At 40.8% G+C, this 21,965-nt stretch overlaps 1 protein-coding gene across 15 annotated transcripts in view; it reads right to left on the reverse strand.

Moving 5' to 3' along the window:
* SEMA6D (semaphorin 6D) overlaps positions 1-10,408 on the reverse strand; it is a 58,522-nt gene extending 48,114 nt beyond the window's left edge. For 5 of the 15 annotated variants that reach the window (XM_017872801.1, XM_017872798.1, XM_017872807.1 and 2 more), the window contains exon 1: positions 9,940-10,406. The gene's annotated coding sequence lies outside the window, so the exon portion shown is untranslated. Of the gene's footprint in view, positions 1-8,821; positions 9,639-9,939 lie in introns of those variants that run through there. The other 10 variants (XM_017872810.1, XM_017872803.1, XM_017872806.1 and 7 more) reach the window with 5 other exon arrangements.
* Positions 10,409-21,965: the final 11,557 nt, after the last annotated feature.

The raw sequence follows: 21,965 nt of genomic DNA on the forward strand, positions 1-21,965 counted from the left end.
CTGTAAAGATCTTTTGCAAACTGGGAGGGTGGGGGGGGGGGAAGCCACTTTAGCTCTGAGTAGATTTTATTACTTTCTTTAGTCTTTCATGAGCTAGCTGGGATGTCTTTGGCTCATAATCATTCTCCTCGCACCGTAGGCAAGAGGTCTTAGATCTACTACTGAGTGGCCTGCCAACAGTAACCCTGAGGTCTAGCACTTTGCTTGGATGGGAATGTGCATTTTAGCAAGATGCCAGGCAATCTGTAGACACACTGATGTCTGAGGAGCTCTGACTAAACTAAAGCACCATTTCTCAAAATGTGCTGAAGGGACAATGGGCACAAGTTACCTGAAGTGTTCCTGAAAAATGCAGACTACTGGGCTTCATTCCACATGCAGCAAAACAGACCCACTGGTGTTGGGGCTCTGGGAATCTGCATTTTAACCCTATATGATTGTGATGAAATTTAAAGTTTGAAGACCACTGGTAGAGATCGAAGATGTGGGTGATGACAGAGATGGTCAGGAGTGTGCTTAAATTTTTATGACATTATTCACATTTTTAACAGCCCTGGGGCCACCAGCATAGAACATGTGCTAATTATCGATGTTTTGTCCTTCAACAGAACCGATAGCGGAAGCCAGGCTTTTGTCACAATTCTGAAACAGCTGACCTCGGGGTTAGGGATCTTCAAAAAGGTGCCAAGGTCTAGAGTAAAATCTCCAGTCCACTGAACCTCTCCTTCCAAATTCCCCTTTCCAGTTTGGCTGAATATGTGGCAAGTATACCGAGTGGGAGTGCAGGGTAGCTGTTGTGGAACTGGCCTCAAGGTACATATATTAGTTAAAGAGATAGGATAAAATCACATGTGAAAAGATAGCACAGTACAAGGGCTAAAAGCATAGGCTCTGAAGCCAGCCTGCATTTATTTTTATTTAACAGACACTGATATATTTATAGCACTCACTACATGCCAAGCACTATTATAAGTGCTGTTCAAATATTAATTCATCTGTGTCTCACAATACCCCTAGGAGGTGGGTACTACCATCATCATCCACCTTTTATAAGGTGAAAATGGGTCTCAGAGAGGTGATGTAATTTGTTCAAGATCACACAGCTTATGAGTCACACTCCAAGACTCACACCCTACAACAAGCAGACTCTAATGTTCTTACTCACACTGCTTATCATTAGTCCAAGTTCCCTGGTTCCACTAGTCACTAGCTGTTTGACCCTAGGAAAATGACTTTATCACCCATGACTCAGTTTCCTCCTCTACAAAATGAGAATATTCATAATAATATTACTCATGTCAAAGAATGCTGATCAAACAGTTTATTACATGTTCTTAAAAGTGTATCAGGCACATAACAAGCACTCAATATATGTTGGCTCTTGGTTAGCCATTAGTCCTATACTCCCAGAGGTAGAGAGAGGATTAAATTAGATAACATATTTGAAGTGCTAGGCACTGTGCCACAGCACATGGTAAGCACACAGTAAGTGCTAGCTGTTATTATTAGTCTAGTTGAACCAGGCCAGTTTATTTTAGATCCTGTCTGTAGGCAAGTGTGCTCTGCGCAGGGGGAGGCAGGCTGCCCTTCACTTCGACAAGCAATTGGGTGGGAGCCAGACCAATTACTAAACTAAACAGGTTCTCTGCTTTATGTCACTTGAATATTCCTGAAAAGTTCCCAATACTGAATTTGTATATGCTTAATCCTTTTTCCCTACTGACCTATTTTATAATTTCTGATTGATCTTTAATTGGCAGTGATTCTACAGACTTAAGATTCGTCTCTAAGACTGTCTGTCACATAACGATTAACTTGTAACAGACTTAAATATACCATGGAAAATTGAACCACTGGAGCAATTCTTGGCAAAACAATTGACTTGATCATTCCCTAATGTAACTGTTTTCATTCTATTTTTCCTTTATTATGTGTTTTAATAAGCATACTTATACTACACAGAACTTCTGGTCTTTCCTCTCATGAAGCTTATTACCTCCACTATTAAACTTAACCATGGATTGATTATACTTCATGTTAATCAAAGGGTTAATGATGGCTTGGAAACTCTAATGTCCAAACAGGTTACCTTGGGTGAGGGGGTTGAGTATGGCAGGACAAAGGGAGGTGAGGGAGGTGGGAAAGTGGGGGATTGGGGATGATTAGTGGCAGACGAGTTTATCTGGAAGACTCAGGCCCTGAAAGAGGTATGATTTCCCCCTGGGAACCCTAAAATGAAATTTTCCAAAAGAAAGTATTAAAAACGTTCCAAGTCATTTCCCCTTTCTCTATTAGGAAAAGGCTGTCATAGCTCCAACCTCATTCCTTTCAGTTTATCAGCCATGATAAGCTATATCTGCAATGTAATGAAAAGTTAAACTCAATTAGTGCATTTATTAAAATACTTGCTGCATATCTATTACATGTCACTCCCTCTGCTAACTTACAGTGATGAGCGCGCAATATAGCCTCAAAGAACCTGCAGTCTAAGCAGCAACTAGAGTCCAACTCATATGAGCATGGTTTCAGTATGTGTCTGTCCTCTGTTCCACTTCCTATCTTCACATTCCCTTATCTCCCCTCCAAAAATCCTCATATACATATGCAACATATTCTTTATTATAGAATCTATGTCTAGAACCTTTTCAAGTTTAAGAAAAAAGATGAAGCCAATGAAGCCACAGCCTTCCAGTTTGGTTCTGCTAAACAACTCTATGAGAGGAACTCGATGGTGGGTAATTTGAGGCAAATCATCTTATTCCTTGCAACTTTCATGTGTATCACTGAACCAGTTGGCAGCTGATGTGCGGGTTTTAGTCCTGATCACGGAGCAATCTAGTGAATTGATCCTATTCATTCTGATGGCTTAAGCCGTAGGGCCATCTGCTGAATGGCTAAGTATAGCAGACCAGAGATGCTCAATAAATATTTGTGGATTGCATGGCAAACTGCCTCTTCACACCTGAATTGTAAGTCTGTCGTAGGTAAGGGTGTAAATACGGACAACTGATCTAGACCCTCACCCCCGCTGTCACCCCTGAGCTTTTGCCTAAGCTGTTCTGTATGCCAGGAATTCCCTCCCTCTCAACACCTCCCCCACCACCCTTCACTGTCCACCTGTCCAAATCCTACCTAGTTCAAGAACCAGCTCAAATATCAGTGACTCCACAGAGCCTCCCCTGACCACCCTCACCAGAAATAACCTCTCACTCTTCTCAATTTCCCTAAGTCTGTGTATATCTTTTCTGGGACTTAAAACACACAGCATTTCAGCTATTCGTACACCTTGTTTTTCCTACAGCACTCAGTGAGATCCCTGACCTCGGGAATTGTGTGATGCTCCTCTTTGAGCCCTCTCCTGCTCTGTACCCACTTGTACAGAGTAGACCCAGGGTAAAAGTTAGCCGAATGAACAAATGTTAGTGCCAGCAATGGCAAGAACAACTGCAACATTCTTTATTCCTTCTTCTGCCTCCTCTTCTCCCTCTGTAGCTTTTAAAAACATCTTTATTTGATCCACCAATTACCCAGAGGAGGCTTGAGGACTTACTGATAAATAAAGACAACTCTGCAGACCAAAACAAAGCTTGCAAAGACCCTTATAATAACAAGTGAGGCGTAGGCCAATGGAGAGGGAATCTCAGTCCCTGCTTTCCTGACAGCCTGCTCCTGGGGAGTGGAAGTGTTATTTTCTCAAAGAGCTTCGTCTGCTCTGGTTCTTATGTGCCAGTTCCTCAGCTGAGTAGAATCTCCTGACGTTATTTTTAAGTACAGACTCCAATAATAGGCTAAGTAATTGCAGATCTTCCTGAGGCCTTATTATATATGTACCAACATATTGGGCTTTAAAAACCCATATTCCTTCCTGTAAATATATGATGAGAACCTTACATTTCAGTATTATGTGTAGTGGTCATGCGTATTTCCCTTTGTTTCCTCTCATAGAGATCCTGAATTAAAAAGAACAAAAAATAATGCTGATGCATGAGAGAGAATTTCTCAACAATGTATGTGATTACTCACATAGATTGAAAGATTTTCCCTCCATCATAACTAAGAAAAATGTATAGTACAATCTAATAGAGACTTTAACTTCAGTAATACACTTTCCATACTGGTGTCACTAATGCTTGAACAGCTGCAGCTCTCACTGTCTTTGCTGATGGGGCCCATAAATACTCCCGGGAAATGGGACAAAGATACATCATGGATCTTCACCTGCCAAGATCAGGGAAATGAATGTCAATCGCACCCGGACGCAGAAGCACTTTTTGGTGGAGAGTGATGAATATTGCCATTTGTCCTATGCCACTGTAATCTTGGACAGGAAAACCTAACATGGAGAAAAATGGTGGGAGAAGATACCATTCTAGGATGCTTGAAAAGAAGGGTGTATAATAATTATATGGCCAATCGGAATAAAAAATTAAAAAGTATAACAATATGATTTAGATTAGAAAAAAGATGGTGCTTCAAGAGCATATCCACAGTGTACATATCATTTCACTCAGTATGCAATCTTCCCCCAAATCATGACTTTTCATTGAAAACAAATGTCAGAAATATTAGGAAGTCAGAAAATTGCAGGATGGTTTGTGTTCTTGGAAGCAATGTGGCGCAGTGGTGAAAAAGTGGGCTGAGATGTCGGGAAGCCTGAGTTCAAATCCTGCCCCTACCACCTTTCCATTGTGTAACCTCAGGAAAATGACAGCTTCTCAGTACCTCACTTTGTTTCCCAATAAAGCAGCGATAATAACATAATTCACCTTACAGAGCTGTCTGAGGGTTATATGATATAATCAATATAAAGATCTTAGGATGGTGCCTAGAATTTAGTAAGCTAACATCAAGTGTTTAGTATTGTTGCTGCTTTCTCCTCTTCTTCCTCAGCTTCCATCATCATCACCATCATCCTTCAGATGTTTTGTGGCTGATTTCACTAGTAAATGTTATGGAGAGAAGACTACATGCTAACTCACACCCAACATGAGGCAGTCTCCCCTTGACACATCAATCTCCAAAAACTAGATTCCTAATTATGGAAGTTTAAACATCCAAACAAAAAAGTTTGGCAACAGAACCTACAGATGTAGCCAGCTAATTCATGTTATTCTTGCTTTAACAAGCAATGGCCACTATAACAGATATCTTATTGAGTAAAAAGAAGAAAACAAAACAAAAAAAAGGCGACAGAAAGTATTGGGCACTAGTAGACACGGGCCCCATATTTAGGTACATCGCATGTTCTTTGTGAAAAGGGATATAGCAATAACATGTTCAGTTCACCAAGAAACTAGGTAGGTCTTTTTCTGTCTTCAGTCATTTGGGATCACAGGCTGAAGGCTACTTCATTCCTTTCTTCCCCTTTTCAAGTAGACTTAAGTTCTGAAGGTGTAAGATGAGTGGTGGCTGAATGGCTCCTTCTAATTCTGTGATTCTGGTGGTTTGATCTTACAAGCCTCAAGAATCTTTCTGTGGTGGTGTAAGGTTGGGGCAAGCCTCCTTTTAAATGGAACACGCGATTGCAAGGTGGCAGGGCCTTTCAGCAGGTGCAACCCCAGAACTGGATGAGGGGCCTGGGACAGGTTGCTAAACAATGGAAACTTCCCGTTCTGGGTGTTAACTTTAGTTACCACAGCCAGACAATACTGCCAGTGGTGTGGAAGAAAAAATTGCTGTAGCCAGCTGTGCTGTTCACAGTCGGATGGATTCCATGTAGCTCCAAATGGTGATGGAGCCAGCAGCCTGTTGTAGCCAAGGACAGGATGATGGATGATCTACATACTGTGTCCAAGTAGAGAGAATGGCAGAAGTTCACTTCAGGGTTGTTAAAATGCTAATCTGGGTGAGTTAACAAAAGCTTAATAGAAAAGGAAAGTTTGAGAAATAAGTACACCTCATGTGGTATCTGTGTGGACCACTGATTTGATCGCCCTTGGTTACATAAATGGTTGTTTTTCAAAGTAAGAACGTCTAGGAGTTTTCCTGTTGGGAGAAATGCAAGCAGCTTCAATTGTCAGTGGCACTGCCAGTGTTGTCAGGGTGTGAGGAGGAAAACTCCGCCCGACAATAGCCACCTCAACTAGAAAGTGTTATGGTATGTTTAAAATAGTTATGTGATTTTTATTCTCTCCGTGTGTCATGGGAATAAATCAGAACACTTTTTTTTTTTTCCCAATTGGAAGTTGGCAGCTGTTCACAGAATCAGCGGCAACCTAAGACACTAGCTTTGACAGATATTAACACTAAGTCTCCACTCACATGAGCCACAGAAAGTGAGATCTCTCACTCTAAGGACAGATTCAATGCATGAATTACACTAACAGTACATTGAATCATTCACTAGTGTTAAAGGCAGGTAGGCTGCACCACTGCAAGTATCTGATATGGGTAATCTTGCTTTAAAATCTCTAGGATAAAATACTACACTTCTAAAGAAAGGAGCATATCTACATTTCTTCTCAAAAGGTCTGTTTTCCCATCCTTTATTTCTTTTTGTTTTTGCTCAATTGAAAATACAAGAGAAACATATCTAGCTCACCTGGTGTTGGAACACTGGCTAGTACAGCTCCTTGCAAATGATAAATATTCAATAAATACTGCCTGGTTGGCATACCCCAACTGCTTCTTGCTTCCTTTAGAAAGGCATCTAGAATATGCAGGCTTGAAGTCTATTAATTAAAATAAAAGACAGTATTTTATCTTGCAATATGCCAAGGAAAGAGTTCACCTCCTATGGTTACACTACGAAGAGTTCAGCATTCAGCCAGGCTCTTCATTCTGCATAAAATGCATCAAAAGGGTGAAAAATGACCCTATTTCAGATGCATTTTTCACTCTTTGTATCTTAGTGAAACTCACATGCAAGAACAATGACTAAGCTAATTACCAAGGTTTATTATGATGGAGCAGCAAGAAGTGAAGAACTTCTCCAGTTTCAGTAAGTCTTTAGCAATTATGGCCATCTTTGTGAATCAAGGTTCTGATTCCTGTTTACTTGCTTGGGGCCTTTCAAGCAATAGAAACCCCGACATTGATGTAGGGGCCTGCTTACCCCAATCACAGTTACTGGACAGAGCCTTTCTGTGCATGCAGCAAGCAAGAGAACTGAAGTCTTCTGGATTTCTAACTTGCCCTCACTCTAAGGACTAACGGATTTACATCACAGCCATCTTTCAAATCCATCAACCCATCAAACCAGGGGAGACATGACCAGATGGTGCTATTAAAGGGCACCAAAAGAAAAAAAGAGAGAAAGAAGAGGAAGAGGGCAGAATGCCCACAAATCTAAATCAAACTCAAGTTAACCAGCTGTCGGTGATGAAGAAGTCACAATATTTCTGGCATACTCTCCTGAATCACAGAAATGTTCCAAAAAAAAAAAAAAAAAAGGTTATCGATATAGCATCCCCACTAGAAATAAGGCCAGGTAGGAATATTCTGTAGGATGCAGTCCCACTAGAAATAAGGCCAGGTAGGAATATTCTGTAGGATGCAGTAAGAAATCGTTGCTGGTTGTTAATCTAACAAAATGTGCCAATGGAAGAAAATAGTCTGCTCAACAACACATTTTGGAAGCCTTAGGGTTACCTATTTAACTGTCTTTCTGGAAGTACATTCTAGAGACCTAAACCAAACAAAGCACAGACAGTAACTATAAAAAACAAAAACTCAGCTATGACTGAGCTATGGTTTATTTATCTCTAGATGTTTAGGTTCATGGTAATATAGACCCAAATATCAGGGCTTATCTGGCAATTTCTATTTATCTAAGCCAGAGTAAATGTTTGTGTAATATCTGCCAGCTTGACAGAATATGCCTGTCACTCACTACATTAAACATGACTACACACAACTTAATTTCCTGAGTTAGACACCTAAGAGAGTAAGGGGATTTATTTTTTTAACAGCATGAGTAAACCAGTATCAAAACCTATTGTTTTAAGCCACCAAAGGATAGTAAAATCCTTCCCTCCAGCGGTCTGAGATGAGATTTCTTAATACTACAAGGAAGAAACCTTGAAAATGTTCTTCAAACAAGAATTTTTCCGATTCTAAGGGACAGAGATCAAACCAGTTTAGAAAAATGTTAGACCTTTCCCTGGGACTTCAGCTTTGGAATAAACAAAAGAATTCACTTAATGGTTCCAAATATCAAGTAGGGGGAAGGGCAACCTTAAAAGGCACCCATAATTTTTACTACAGACTTAAAATTCTTAATGGCCAGAAGTTTTGGGGAAAAATCGTCCTACTCATTGCCCTTTCACCCCAAGTAACAGGAAACACCACAGTTATTTTTAAAGGAAAGTCCCCGCTGTAGTGGCAGACAGAAGGTCCAATGACTGTTGACGAAGTCTATATATCTATAGTAACGATGTGCTGTGCCTTCCGTGTAAGATCACCCAGCTGACGGCGCTGAGGGCTCAGGATGCTGGAATATCAGTTACCGACTGGTCACCCCAGAACAGGGAGTACTGCCCTAAGTTCCTCAAACGCTGCGATTCATACCGGGACTTCAATCCCCCTCCACACCCCCAGACCCGCCAGCTCCCTGACATTTCGCCTTTTAACAAGTTCAGGATTTAAACAATCACCTGACAGCAGTGGTCCCAAGAGTGGATGCAACACAAATTTTTCAAACCCAATTCTCGTCCACACTTTCAAGTCCTTTATGACCTTTCATTTCAATTCAAGAATTACACATGACAGAGAAAGCTTCAAGCCTTCCTAAATTACCCAAGAAAGGCGGCTGCTGTGTCAGTTTCTGCAGACCAGGGAAAAACACCGCCGCTGTCAAGACGGGAAATAAAAGTTTCCCTACCTTCCTCCTCACCAAGCCCCCGCCAGCGGCTGCCGGCGCGAGCGGCGGCTCCCTCCCGGCTGCAGGACGCCTCTTGCAGCCGGAGAAGGGGCTCATGCAAAATTGACTCTTCCTTATTTGTTTCCATCCATAATTGATGGGGAGATGAGAGCGTAACACATCTCAGAACCAAGCTCTTGCCGCCTGGCGGAGACCCTGTCCAAGACGCTTCCGTAAAGCATTTCCAGCCGGGGAACAAAGCACGGAAAGTTGCTGGGGAGAGCGGCCGGGAGGAGACACCGGGCGCCGGGTGGGAGGTGGGGTGGGCGGTGGGCAGCTCCGGGCCCGGGAGTCCGCCCGCAGCGCGCTCTGCCAGCAGGGGGAGAGGGACGGTGGGAAGTGGCCGCCCTCCGGGCCGGAGCTGGTGCCTGGGGGGCCGGGGATGGGGGTGGCCAAGTCACCCGAGTCCCTGCCCCTTGCCGGCAAGCACTACCCGGGGGCCGTGCAATCCCGGGGCTCACTGACAGGTATCCTGCGTCCGCGAGGGGCTGCTCCGGCCTCAGCTGCAGCGCTGCGCCCCTTCTCCAGGACGCAGGCGAATAATGCTCGCCCGCCCGCCCGCTCCTAGCCGGGGCCGGAGCTGCCAGACCCCGGCCGTCCCAGCGTCCGCTCCGGGGCCAACCGGCGGGAGGGGGCGGCTAAGCCCGCAGGCGGCTCCTTCGGCCTTGGCTCAGCTCTCTCCGGCTGGCTCGAGACGCCGTGCCCGGCACCGAAGCAACCCCTGCTCCCCCCAACTATGTGTGGGGGACGCCGAGCTGGCTCTGCCTGGCAAGAAACTTTTACTTGGTGCCCCCTCCGCTTTTTTTTCCAAGGGGGTGCACAGTGGAGGAGGGCCTCCAAGTCCACTTGCCCCTCCCCCTAAGCCGCCAGCTTTGCCAGTTTTGACGCGTCCGCCAAACCTCTGTAGCCCTTCGCGCGTCCCTTACACGGCAGGCAGAGAGCAGCTTGGAAAAGAAATCAACCGTCCACTGGCCACACACACACACACACCCACCCCCACCCACCCGATACGGGATCTCAGGTTCCGACCCCCACCGGGCGCCACAAGAGCATTAGCAAATTGTTGAAAACGGTCTTACCTCATTGGGGGGAGGCTGGTAAGAAAAAAGAAAGAAAGAAAGAAAAAAAAAAAGCTTGCCACGCGCAAGGAAGAAAGAAAATAAAGAAAATATTGTAAAATAGATATCCCTCTGTCTCCTTAGGTCTTGCCTTTCTTGATAGAATCCTGAAACTCGCCACCACCTCTTACAGCAGCAGCAGCAGCAGCAGCAGCCGCCGCCGCCGCCGGACAGAGCAGGAGCAAAACAAACCGATGCACGGCAAATGGTGTAATTCGATCCATCTCCAAGTCAATCCATCGGGCGAGCCGGAGCCTGGCTCCCTCCACGCACTAGGCAGCTCCCGGCGCGGGTCCCACCCCCGGGTACGGACAGCAGGAGGCGCGGCCGGCCGGGCGCGCTCGCCCTCGCGGGTGAGCCGTGGCCAGCGCCGCCTGGAGGCCCCCACCCTGGCGCCGCGGCTCTGCTGACCCCTCGGTGGCCTCCGCGTCCCTCCTCTCCGGCGCTCTGCTGCGCACCCTCCCTCTCCCCACCTCTGAGGAGCTGCTCCTTCCAGCAACTCCCAGTGTCTCAGTCATCCAGCTCGCGGTGGGTGCTGCAGCCTGCGAAGCAACCTTTTCGATTCCCTCCCTCTTTCCCTCTTTTTTCCTCTCGCTCACTTCTTTCAGAGCTTTCCTCCAGACACCCAGAGGACAAATCACTGCAGCCCAGGAGAGCTGCGGACGCAGTTGTTCCGTGAAGTTCTGCCTTAGTTTTCTAGTGTAAGATTTATTTTTTAAGCACATCTTTACAAACCCGCCCCCACATTACCTCCCCCCACTCCATTTCTCTTTATAACCACTAAGCAAAACAGCTGGGAAGAAGCAATCAAACATTGCTTTATCTTTATAAAATACAGAAATTGCCTACTAAAAATCCCATTTCTACTTTGAATGAAAGCCATTCTGTACAGTATAATTTTGCAGGCTAATGAGCCGGTTTTACAGGCAAGTGTTTCGTGTAATATGTTGTGGGAGAAATGAAAATGTCCTTGAAGTGGCATCATTTAAAATTGACTGTCACAAATGAAAGGGGAAAAAAAGTCACATATTCCAAAACAAGAGGATTTTAATTCAAACTTCATTTCCAAGAACGGGCTGTGTTTTATTAATTTCCAGTTGAATTATGGATCACTGAGGGCTCTAAATGGCTAGAATGAACCATGATGCCCGTTTAAAGAAAAAGAAAGAGAGCTTTTTCCGCCAAACTTTTAATTTTCATTTGAGTATGGTTAATTACCGTGAAACAGAGAAGAGAGGGGCCCAGAAAGGACTTCCTTTCCTCAATGGTTCCTGCTTTCTCCCAAACACAGTTACATGTTTACATTTAGGAAAAATACCCTGGTCCTCGTTGTTTCTGAAACTTCCAAGGACAGCCTTGAAAAGGAACTCAAAAAAGACACCCCCAGCAACTGCTGCGGGATTCATCCGGAGAACTGTTTCCTCCCTAGTTAACACTGTGTAACCCAAGGAAAGAAGGGAAGAGAAGGATGAGGAGTCTTTGAAAATATAGACTCTTTCCTGCTGTTCTTCCAATTAGAAGAAAAGAGTAGGGGGCGGAAAGAACAGCTTTGGCAACACAGCTCTGTGATTTTTTTCCTGTTATTAGGTCTTTTGTTGGCTGACTAGTTGGTGTTTTCTGGTTGTGCTGGGCTCTGACATCATTGCAAGTTACTTGGCAGTCAGGGCCCTTCCCCAGCCAACTTCTGACCCAGAAAGCTGTGCCTGTTTCCTGGCGTCCAGTTATTCTGTATTTTCTCCATCAAGGGAGCAAGCCTCTCTGCAGGCAGAGGATACTGTGCATTGCATAAAGATTGCAAGGGGGTGGTCATTGTTGGCTTGATGAGGAATCAAATCGCCACCCACCTGGAGACAGAAAGCTCTTGAGTTGTCCTGCGTCTGCAGTAGCAGCAAAGATGAAAAAAAAAAAAAAATCAATTCTGGAGATTCCTAAATTCCTTGCTAAAATTCCACAATGACCAGCTTTCCAGGGTGCCACCCGAAGAGTGCAATTTGCCCTAGACTGAGTTCCTAAATCCAGGAAAAAGAAACTTTTAGATTGCAGAAGGATATGCTGGTAGGTCATTTCAAGCCATGGATTAGACATGTTTTCAGTCTACATATCAGTGAAGACCTCAGAGTCAATCCCTATATTTGGCCTGCTGGGGATGAGAGGTAGGGAAGTAGGCTCTTCACTGTGGCATGGTAAGAATGGTACCCTTTACCTTTTGGTTAAGACCAAAATATTACTTTTAAGCATTTATCATTTCCCTGGTTCCAAGAATCTTGATAGGAAAACAGCGCTCCTTTCATTTGGATTTTAGTGAAAAGAAGTCTAAGAAGTCTCTTTATGCAGCTACCATTGTTGTGGTTTATTAGCATTTGGGCTCATCAGTTGATTTTACACACTTTTAACCTTTTAGCTTTGCCTACTTCTCCAGCCTGACTCCCCCCTCTCCCTACCTTACGCTTTAGATGCTAGCATTACCCAGAAAGTTGCAGTTGACCACTGTGCCACACTGGTTCATGGTGTCTCTGCTTTCTGGGTACTCCATCTCCATATTGGTATGTAGTTTAATTTCTGCTTTTCTTGACTTCTAGCCAACAATTTATTTAAATGTCAAAACTTGCCTCATCCCACTAGCCCCTCCAATGGGCATAAGTGCTTCTCCTCCATGTTCCCCTAACCAGTTCACTTATGTAATTAAGTAAATTGAAGGGGAATTATCGATTTAGCATGTCTTCCCCACTCGGCGCTCCTTAACAACGGAAATCTTTATTTACCTAGACAGTCCCAGTGCCTACCACAGTGCCTGGCATTTAATGGACGCCCAATAAATACTTGTTAAACAGATCTAATAATGGAACCTATGACTTTCTCACACTCCCTTATGTGCTAAACCAGAGAATATCGTCAGCTCTAGATTGGACGCTTCTCCGTTTATTCACCTTGTGTCCCCAGGACTCAGCAAAGTACTGGCATGAGAAGGTTTGTTAAATGAGTAAAAGAAGGAAGGTATGGATGAATGGAGATAATTGACCGTTTTCACCAGAAGAAATTGTAAAGGGCTCAAGACTTTACAATTTAGTGGTTAGTGATTATGCTTAAACATTATCTACATACATTTCCCATCAGTGGAAAGTAGTCATTTTGTTTACAGTCTAGTTTGAAGCATAACAGTCATCTGAAAATTACAGAAAATCTGTGTGTAATTGTTAATAAAAGTTCATCAGTCATCAGAAAGTACAACTTCTTAACTGTTAGTTATTAAACAAAACATCAGTACTTAATATGCATCCAAACTCTGTTCTAAGCATTTTACAAATATTAACTTGCAACAATGCCACAAGGTAAGTACTATTATTATCATTATCAGTTTTACAGATGAGAAAACTGAAGCTTAGAGAGTTTAAACGAATTGCCTAATATCACAGAGGTAGTAAGCAAGTAGGAGTTGAATTCTACCCCTTACTTAGTTGTAATAGTAGTTAATAGTGAAGTCATAGTTAATAACAATAGATGATAATGAAGTCTTCGGAATATTAGTCTGGATTGAAATCCAGGCTCCTCCTCTCACTAGACTTGTGACTTAGGATAATTTATTTAGCCATGCATGCTTGGGTCTTCTCATCTGGAAAAGAGGGATGATGATAATAATATTCAAATGGATTTTATGAAAACGGAATGTGGTAACGCATGTAAAGTGTTTAGCATCTGACCTGGAACAAAGCAAGCACTGAATAAATATTAAACAATGCTTTTATAGATTCTCTGAAGGCAGCAGCATCTTGGAATCCTGCAGAATTGAATTCAAAACTTAATCCAACCTCACATTAAATGTGAGATTAAGGGCAAAAGTCTGTGCTACACAATAGGTTTGCAATAAATTTTTGTTGCATTTCATCTCCTTCATTTTCTTATCTATGTGTATATGTCTATTAATTCTGATACACACACCACTCACTATCCAGTTGATATGAAATAACATTTTGTATGAATTTTAATGAATAATAAAATTTAGGATGTAGAATTTCATGTTTCAAAATAAAAAGAGGTATTGAAATTTCAAAGCTTGTTGCAGCTTCTGTGATTACTTTAATTTGGAATGCACATATAGTATTCCTTGTGTTTGCACATTATAGAAAGTGCTTTTGTGGCAAGGGATTGCTTTCAAAACTAATCTAAGCTCTCCATGACATGATAAATCATTAATAATATAGACCCAAATCTCGGCATCTGCATAGGCACAGCTGGCCTCCTTGTGTCAATAGTCTGCATATGAAAGTGACTCTGCCAAGATATTTCACTTTAATGAAAAATATTTATCACAGTAAATCTTAAGCCTCAAGATTTTACTGACATAATTCATTTCTATTATTATGTACTACGATAGTATACCACCATAGCAATGCTTATGTTTAGAATGATAAAATGTGCTTTTAAAGTCATTTTGATTATTCTACCTCAGCATGCATAATTTTTGCTCTACACTCTGAGCAAAGGGAATACACTGTGCATTTATGGAACTAATAAATCAGTTACTTATCTAATTTTGCTAATGGCTCTGTAGGTGTCACTGTGTGGAAGGACACTGAGTGCCCAAGTCAAATAAGAATCAGGCTTTAAAAAAGTATTGTTATTTCCATAAGAAAGATGAATAGCAAACAGCCTTTAATAACACTAGCTCTTTTGCAAACAGACAAGTGATATGAAGACTATCATCATTTTATCAAAGATCTTTTGAACAAACAGAAGCAAAACCAACTTTTTGAAGGGTGGGTCATACAAAAATCTGGCAACTCAGTCAGTCACTTCGTTGTGCTTATCTGTACTTTGAAAAGGAATACTTAGGATACTGGAATGCCAGCTTACATCCCAACAAAAAGGAACCGAGACTCCAAATTCCTGATAGACTTCTCCCTACAAATTTACAGTAACCAAGCATCTGACCTTGAAGGATTGGAGCTGAATAATACCTGTTAAATATTAGAATGTCTTAACCAAGGAGAAAGATAATGAAACTAATTAAAAGTGGTAGAGAATTAAAATAGTGTATTTACTTTTAAAATTATATACTTAAAACTTGGTTTTTAAAAACAAACCTCCCCACCTAATATTATTATTATTATTATTATTATTATTATTATTATTATTATTGTTTGCTTCTGCCAACCTTAAAATTCAAACCGACAAAGGGAGAAGGAACTGACCTGTTTCATCCCAGATCCTGGCCAGATACAATAGTATTAATTCTTACCACAGCTCTTTGATACAGACACCATTTTATGAACAAAGAAACCTAGGCTTGGTTAAAATAACTATCTTATTAGGGTTTTCTGCCCTAGTAGGTGGTAACCTAGATTCTAATCCAGGTTTCTTTGCCCCTCAATCCTTATTTTTTTTCTAGTATACCAGTCTATGAAAAATGGTATAAGCACAAGTTTTAAAAACTATATATTGGATAACACAGGAAATACATGTAAAAACCTACAGATATTCAAAGCTAGACTACAAGTAAATGTGTGCTTCAATGTCAAAATTTTAAATAATTTTTGTTTGTCACATAAAATCCAGTGTAAGGATATCTGCGATAGGATTCATAGCATAGTTTAAACCTCTGTATATTATATACATTCTATTATTCATATAACTGTCCTTAATCACCTGTAAATAATAATAAGACCTATTTCACACCATGCAAATTTATATTAAAATAAACCTCTTTGGTTAAGCTATAAACGTTTCAATTAATGTTTAGGGCCATATGTTCACACCTTCCTCATCTTCCCCAAAAATCTTAATCATTGAATGTTTTACACACAAAAACCCCTACATTACAGGTACAGAGAGCTGATTCATTGCCAGAAACCACTAGTGCCACCTACTGGTTAAGGAAAAGAGAACAGAATTCTGGGTAATTTCCATCTTTCCAAGTAAAAGGCACTAAATGAAAACAATCTTTTCTTTCCTGTTTGCCTTCTCAGATAGGACGTTTACCATTATGGACATTTTATTAACGTTTAATATATTGAAGTTATTAAAATTACACTGCTAATATGCAAGGGAGTAAAGGGTGGTGTGTGTTTTGGGGACAGGAAGAAGCTGATGTTCTGGGATAAAAATCAAAAGCAAACACTGTTAGAGTTCAGCTTTAATAATTGGGGTTGTCTAAAGTCCAAAATGCCCTCTTAAGCTGTGGTGAAGTGGCAAGAAGTGCTCCCTCCACCAGTCCCAGTTACGGGGTGGGCGGGGGGGTGGTTCATTTATGTCCTAGAAGGAGGCTTAAGAGAAACTTAGTGTGTTTAACTTTTGTTTGGTTCCACAAAGTGTACTGCCCAAGTTCTGGTTCCTAAACTCTTCTGGCCTTCGAACCTAATCAATCGCCAGCCAGCGAGTAAAAATAATTCAGGCCTATACATTTTTACAACAAACTTTCTTAGTAGGTTGGCCCCGGCAACCAAGTTAGATTTAAACATTATCTGATTCATTTGACAATTGCTAGGGTGTATGTTCCTTGGTGGCTGTCTTCTAGAAGTTTGAATTGTGATATATGGCGAAAAGATCACTTCAAATTTATATTTTTAAGGAAAGCTTAAAACAGGAGCCTCGCAGAATTTGCCATCGTCCGCCTTTGTGTCTCACTTGCAGTACAGCTAAAATGAAAACCTGTTTGGCTGAGAGCTTTTCTGGAAAATCCGAAAAGGTCTAGAAGGACTGGTTAGAGGTTTTTAACAATATCACGCACCCATTAAATTTGAATATTTTGGTTATAGTTGTATTGGATGGCTGGCTTTTCAAATCTTATTGCCACTATATCATTGCACACATTGTGTGTGTGTTTGTGTGTGTGTGCGTGTATTTTTCCTCCAAGAGTTTCTGTTTAAGGCTTTATGAATTCTTTTGCTATAATAAAATCTTTGGAATTATGTTCATAAACTAGCACAATATGTTCTGAATTTCTGGGTCATGATTATAAAATAAACAGATTCATTTCTTGTCACAAATTTTAATTAAGAATTCCAGTTATGCAATTATTTGCTAATGAATAATACCTACTCAGTTCCAAGGCATATTTCCAGGGGTCGGTTTCTCATTTGTAAGCCATCAACCTCAGTAACTGTCATATTAAAATAAGAAGAAACGCTTGTCTCCTATATCATTGACATAGGTGAACATTCAGGAGACAAGGATAATTTATAATTGATGGAAATAAATTAATTTAATATAAAAAGCTAATCCATTAGCCACTATTTCAGTTCCTCATAAATATCAAGCTACTGGATTCTGTGATTTATTTTGTTTAGATCTTTTCGTTAGGCTATCCAATTGCCCAGTCATTGGCTAGGCTTTTGCTTGTAAAAGGGGCAGTAGAGGAAGTTATTTGCCTGATGTTTATTTATTGTGCTTTGAGAAAACTACCCGAGTCTGGACTACTGACTCCTTAAATATGATCTTGGTTCCCATGTAGTAAAGGAACAATCAATTTACTTGCTTTTGACTTTTTTTGGCCAGTTTTTATGTTGAAGAAGAAAAAATATGAATAAACAAATAAGTAACCTATTTTTGATATCAAGTAAATGTGCAGCCTATAGAAGGAGGATATTTCTAGAAATTGGGAAGAAAGTTGGCCCTTTCAAGTTAAACCACTAGAAATATACAAGGGCTGACATTTCTGCAGATCGTCTAAGAGACAGTGAGTTCCAAGGGAAAAGGGGACCTCCCAAATCAAATCAGGGCATTACAAAATCTAATCAAGGTGACAAGGATATATCCGCAGCATAAGACTGTAACTAAAGTGGAAGGGGGCAGGATCCTTCACTCATTCATTCTTGCATATATTCATTTCACCATTTGTTATTAATAGCAGCAATCTGCTTTGTGTAAAGTGCTACACAGAGATAAATGAGAAATACCTTGCATTTAGACAGCAACTTAAAATTTCAAAAGCAGTTTTATCATTTAGAGTTGTGGCAGGGAACAGATGGCACTTGACTTTGGTAATTTAAGAAGCCTTTAATAAAGGGACTGTTTATTAAGGTGTGGGTAGAGTACAGGGAGACCATAAGGGCCAGTTACTCTGGGGCCTTTACTACCTCTAGGTCCTAAGGAGCCAGATGAGGGAGGTAATTGCTCCAGCAGAACCTGGAGATATGAAGACTGTACAGAGGACCCACTTGCAGCAGCTGTGTCCTTCAGTCAAGGGACTCTCTCATCCTGGGGTGACATGTAGGAAGGGGATGGGGAAATAAATATCACCACCCATTCTCTTCCCTCTTTCTGATCCCCTGCAGGTGCTCTTCATTTGTCCAACCTCACTTGAAGACAAAGGGCAAGGAGGCCCATTGATGTAGCCCTTAATGGTCAACCTCTAGGGAGTAGGGAAGAAAGGATTAAGAGTAGATCTGGTAGCACAAATGGAAATTTACTATTTAATTTTGGTCCTTATAGAGCACTATGTGGTAGGAGTGCTCCTTTTGCAAATGAGAAAGCTGAAACTGGAAATGTGCTTATTATAAAGATAACCCAGTTATATAGCAGAGCCAGACCTTGAACCTGGGTCTTCTGAATCTAAGTCTGGTGCTTATCACACTGTCTCCCTATTCTTTGCCCTTTGGACTTCCTTATTACACTTATCTCACCATGTAACTTTATTAACATGTTTTATTACTTACTAGACAGAGCTCCCTAAGAGAGGGAACTAGGTCTTTGTATCATTACTGTCTAGAATTAGAGGCTGAGATAGTAACCCAGGAGACTTCTGATGGATGGAATAATAAGTGAGAGAACATGCAACCTGACTGAAGAGACAGATGTGCAAAGAGTTAACATCACATGTAGCAGAATATTGTAAATACCAAACCCAGAGGTAGAGAAAATGTACTTTGGATGTATAGGACAAGGGGAAATGCGTAATACTGCAAGTTGTAAAAGCTTCATGACCTGGGGCCCTATAAGCTGAGTCACATGGGAAGATAAATGTCTACAGGTAGAAACTCTAACAGAGGTACTTTGGGCAGAGAGGGCAACAGAATCAGGGGAGGGTGATAGGGCATGGTATACTGGGGCCATGATTGGTGTTCTTGGAGGCAAGTAACAGGAGATGTGATGGAAAAGACAGGAGGAGATCATTGTACCGAGTTCCTTAATTGGCATGTGTTAGAGTTTGAATGTTTTCCTCATGTGTTTAGAAGACAGATTTTTCAGGAAAAGACGATTGTAATGCTGTTGAGTGAGAGACAGCTCTCAAGCTGTCCCAAGCCAGAGGAGGTACAGCTTGGAGAAGCAAGAGGTTTCAGATGTAAGAATGCTAGTGTAGGGGTCAGGAGAGAAGATAACTTTAATGGAAGTAAAATCAATAGAAAAGTGGGAACATACACCAGAAGACACAACAGAGTTGGTAGATGTTTGAGTGTCAGGGAAGGGGATGTGGGAGATTTTTCCAAGTTTCTTAGTCTGGCCAAATTTAAGAACAGTTGAATTTTGATAAAAGAAACATGAGGGGGAAAATGTTAATGGGGGGTAAGTGAGTATGGTTTTGGGTAAATGGAGTCTAAAGGGCTGGCATGGTGTCCATGAAGTGATGCCCAGCAGAAAACTGGAAATTATTACACAGTTATCTCAGTAGACAAGGGGAACATATTTTTCAGAAAAATACCAAAATCTACCTGAGCCACAAACATATGAAAAAGTGAGAGGAAATCTAGTTTTTATCCAGTGATGCGGGTTAGCCTATCTACCTTCTGAAGGTGCACGTGCTCAGAAGAAACTGTGCAAGAAACCCTTCATCCTTCCTAGACTCTGTCCTCCAACTTGGAAATCATGCAGTCTTACTGGTGGCTTGCAAACATAGGAAATGCAGACATGGCAATTCATCATATTTTTATCTACTATCTTTTTTGAGCTGACTATTTAGTGATATCTTTTCAGCCTGACACTTTTACAGAAAATGCTGATACTTTTAAAACTTTTAACAAAACTATATAAAAATCATTATTTCAGAAATTTTAAGAGAACTTTAGTCTTAGTGTGGTGTAGATGAGGTTGAAAAATTACCCAAATCAATTTACTTAACCATTACCACTCCATGTAAACTTAGGCATCCTTAGGCTCTGATCATCAAGATTTGCTGCTAAAGTGTAAATGAACTTGGGGAAATACAATTCAGTAGTTTCTCTCAATTTTCTTGGACAACATGAACATGTCATTTTACTTGATTTGAAATGCTAACATGAAACATAGAAGAGAGTGGACCATTTCAGAGGAAAAAGAATCACATCTTCACAGCCAGATGATAAAATACTATAACAACAAAAGATTAGATCACTTCCAATTCTCTTTACAAAAAAAAAAAAAAAACCCTGAAATATATAGGATATAATTTAATTATTTAAGCAGAGTTTTCCATTTTATTTAGAAAAGGAAAACTTATGAAAAGTGACTATGGATATCGTAAGCATCACGATATTATTTAATGGTTAGGGTGCTTTGAGGTAGCAGAATGTTCAAGCCAATTTATCATGTATTAGTTATAGGATTACAAAATGGGCACTTTTTTTTTCTTATGGTGACTTGTTTCTTCATTCATATTATGTGGGTAATTTTAAAACAACTTATATAGTGTTCTCCTAATATCTAGAGGAGAGAGAGAAAAAATAGAGAGAGAGAGAGAGAGAGAGAGACAGAGTGAAAAGGAAAGCAAATGAGAAATCTAATTAAATGTAATGGAACATTTCCAAGAAAAAGATAAAGTCTTTAGCAGCATCTGCAGTTTCAATTTGTGAACTGTAGGTACTTACATTGCCAGGAACTTACTTTTCTTTTCTTTTTGTTTTATGATTTGTCATTAATGTAGAGAGAAGTAAAATAGATATAAGTATTTGTTAATTTCATGCAGACCATTTCAACTTACATAGAATGTCATAGAATGTATGCTTAATTACATAAGCAATCTTTGTATTAAAAATATCACTTTATTACTCTCCATAAACATTTTATGAATCTCTTTAGTTTATGATTAAATTAAGAGAAAATGAAAGGCAGGAGTAAACTACAAAGGATTTCTTCCTCATCTTTTAAACTGACTTCATTAAAACTGTAATTTAGTGCTATGTATAACTGAGCAATCCAAGAGTAGAGATGGGACAAATTTATACTTTTATTCAGTCAAATGTTGAAAAAATAGTGTTTGGCTTTTGATGAATATTTAATATGCCAGAGAGCTCTCAAGATCCCACTTTAGCAGTGAGATCTGGGGCAGTTTTCAGCAGAGACTGAATTTCTGATCTGGCCTCCTGAGTTCCCTCTACCACTTTTCTTCCTCTCATATTCCTTAGGTTGCAAAGAGGCAGAAAAATATAACATCCTTTACCCAAACAGTCTCTCGTGTGTGCTCTGTAACTGAGGCAGATTAGGACAAGGGCTCTGGGACTGAAGCAGTCTTCATTCTGGAGAAGGAGCAGGCTGCCCTTGTTTGGAAGCCATAGGAGTGTGGCTATCCACTGGAGGTGTTGGCTTCTTGGTAATGACCTTAAGCCTTGAGGGCTTGATAGAAAGCCAAAATTCTTCATACTGCAGCACAGTTTGGTCTTGACTTGAGCACTTCCTCTCTTACCTCTTGATAGCACAAGTCAGTGTGCGTCAAGAACCCGGGGAATTTCCTGGGGGACTGGTCTTAGATACCCCTGTACTTCAGAAGAATTGGGAAAAACACTGGTTGGAAAGGCCTGTTGTGATTAAGAGGTGATTCTCTGGTTGAAGGAGGAAATGAGAGAGAATGGGTGAAAATCAGGGAAAATGAATTCTAGATCCCACTGCCAAAAATTATGAATATTATTAAGCCATGTATTACATTTATTTAATTATTTTACAAGGGTAAGTACAAAGAGCACAAGTTTTGATTTTTGGCTTAGCTTTGAGCTCTGAACAATTCCAACTTTCAGTTTCCTCTTCAGTAATGTTGAGATAATGTTTAACGTGAAGTTTATTGTTAAGGGTAAAGTAAATGATGT

The sequence above is a fragment of the Rhinopithecus bieti genome, unplaced genomic scaffold (assembly GCF_001698545.2).
Source record: "Rhinopithecus bieti isolate Rb0 unplaced genomic scaffold, ASM169854v2 scaffold_6945, whole genome shotgun sequence".
Taxonomy (NCBI): domain Eukaryota; kingdom Metazoa; phylum Chordata; class Mammalia; order Primates; family Cercopithecidae; genus Rhinopithecus; species Rhinopithecus bieti.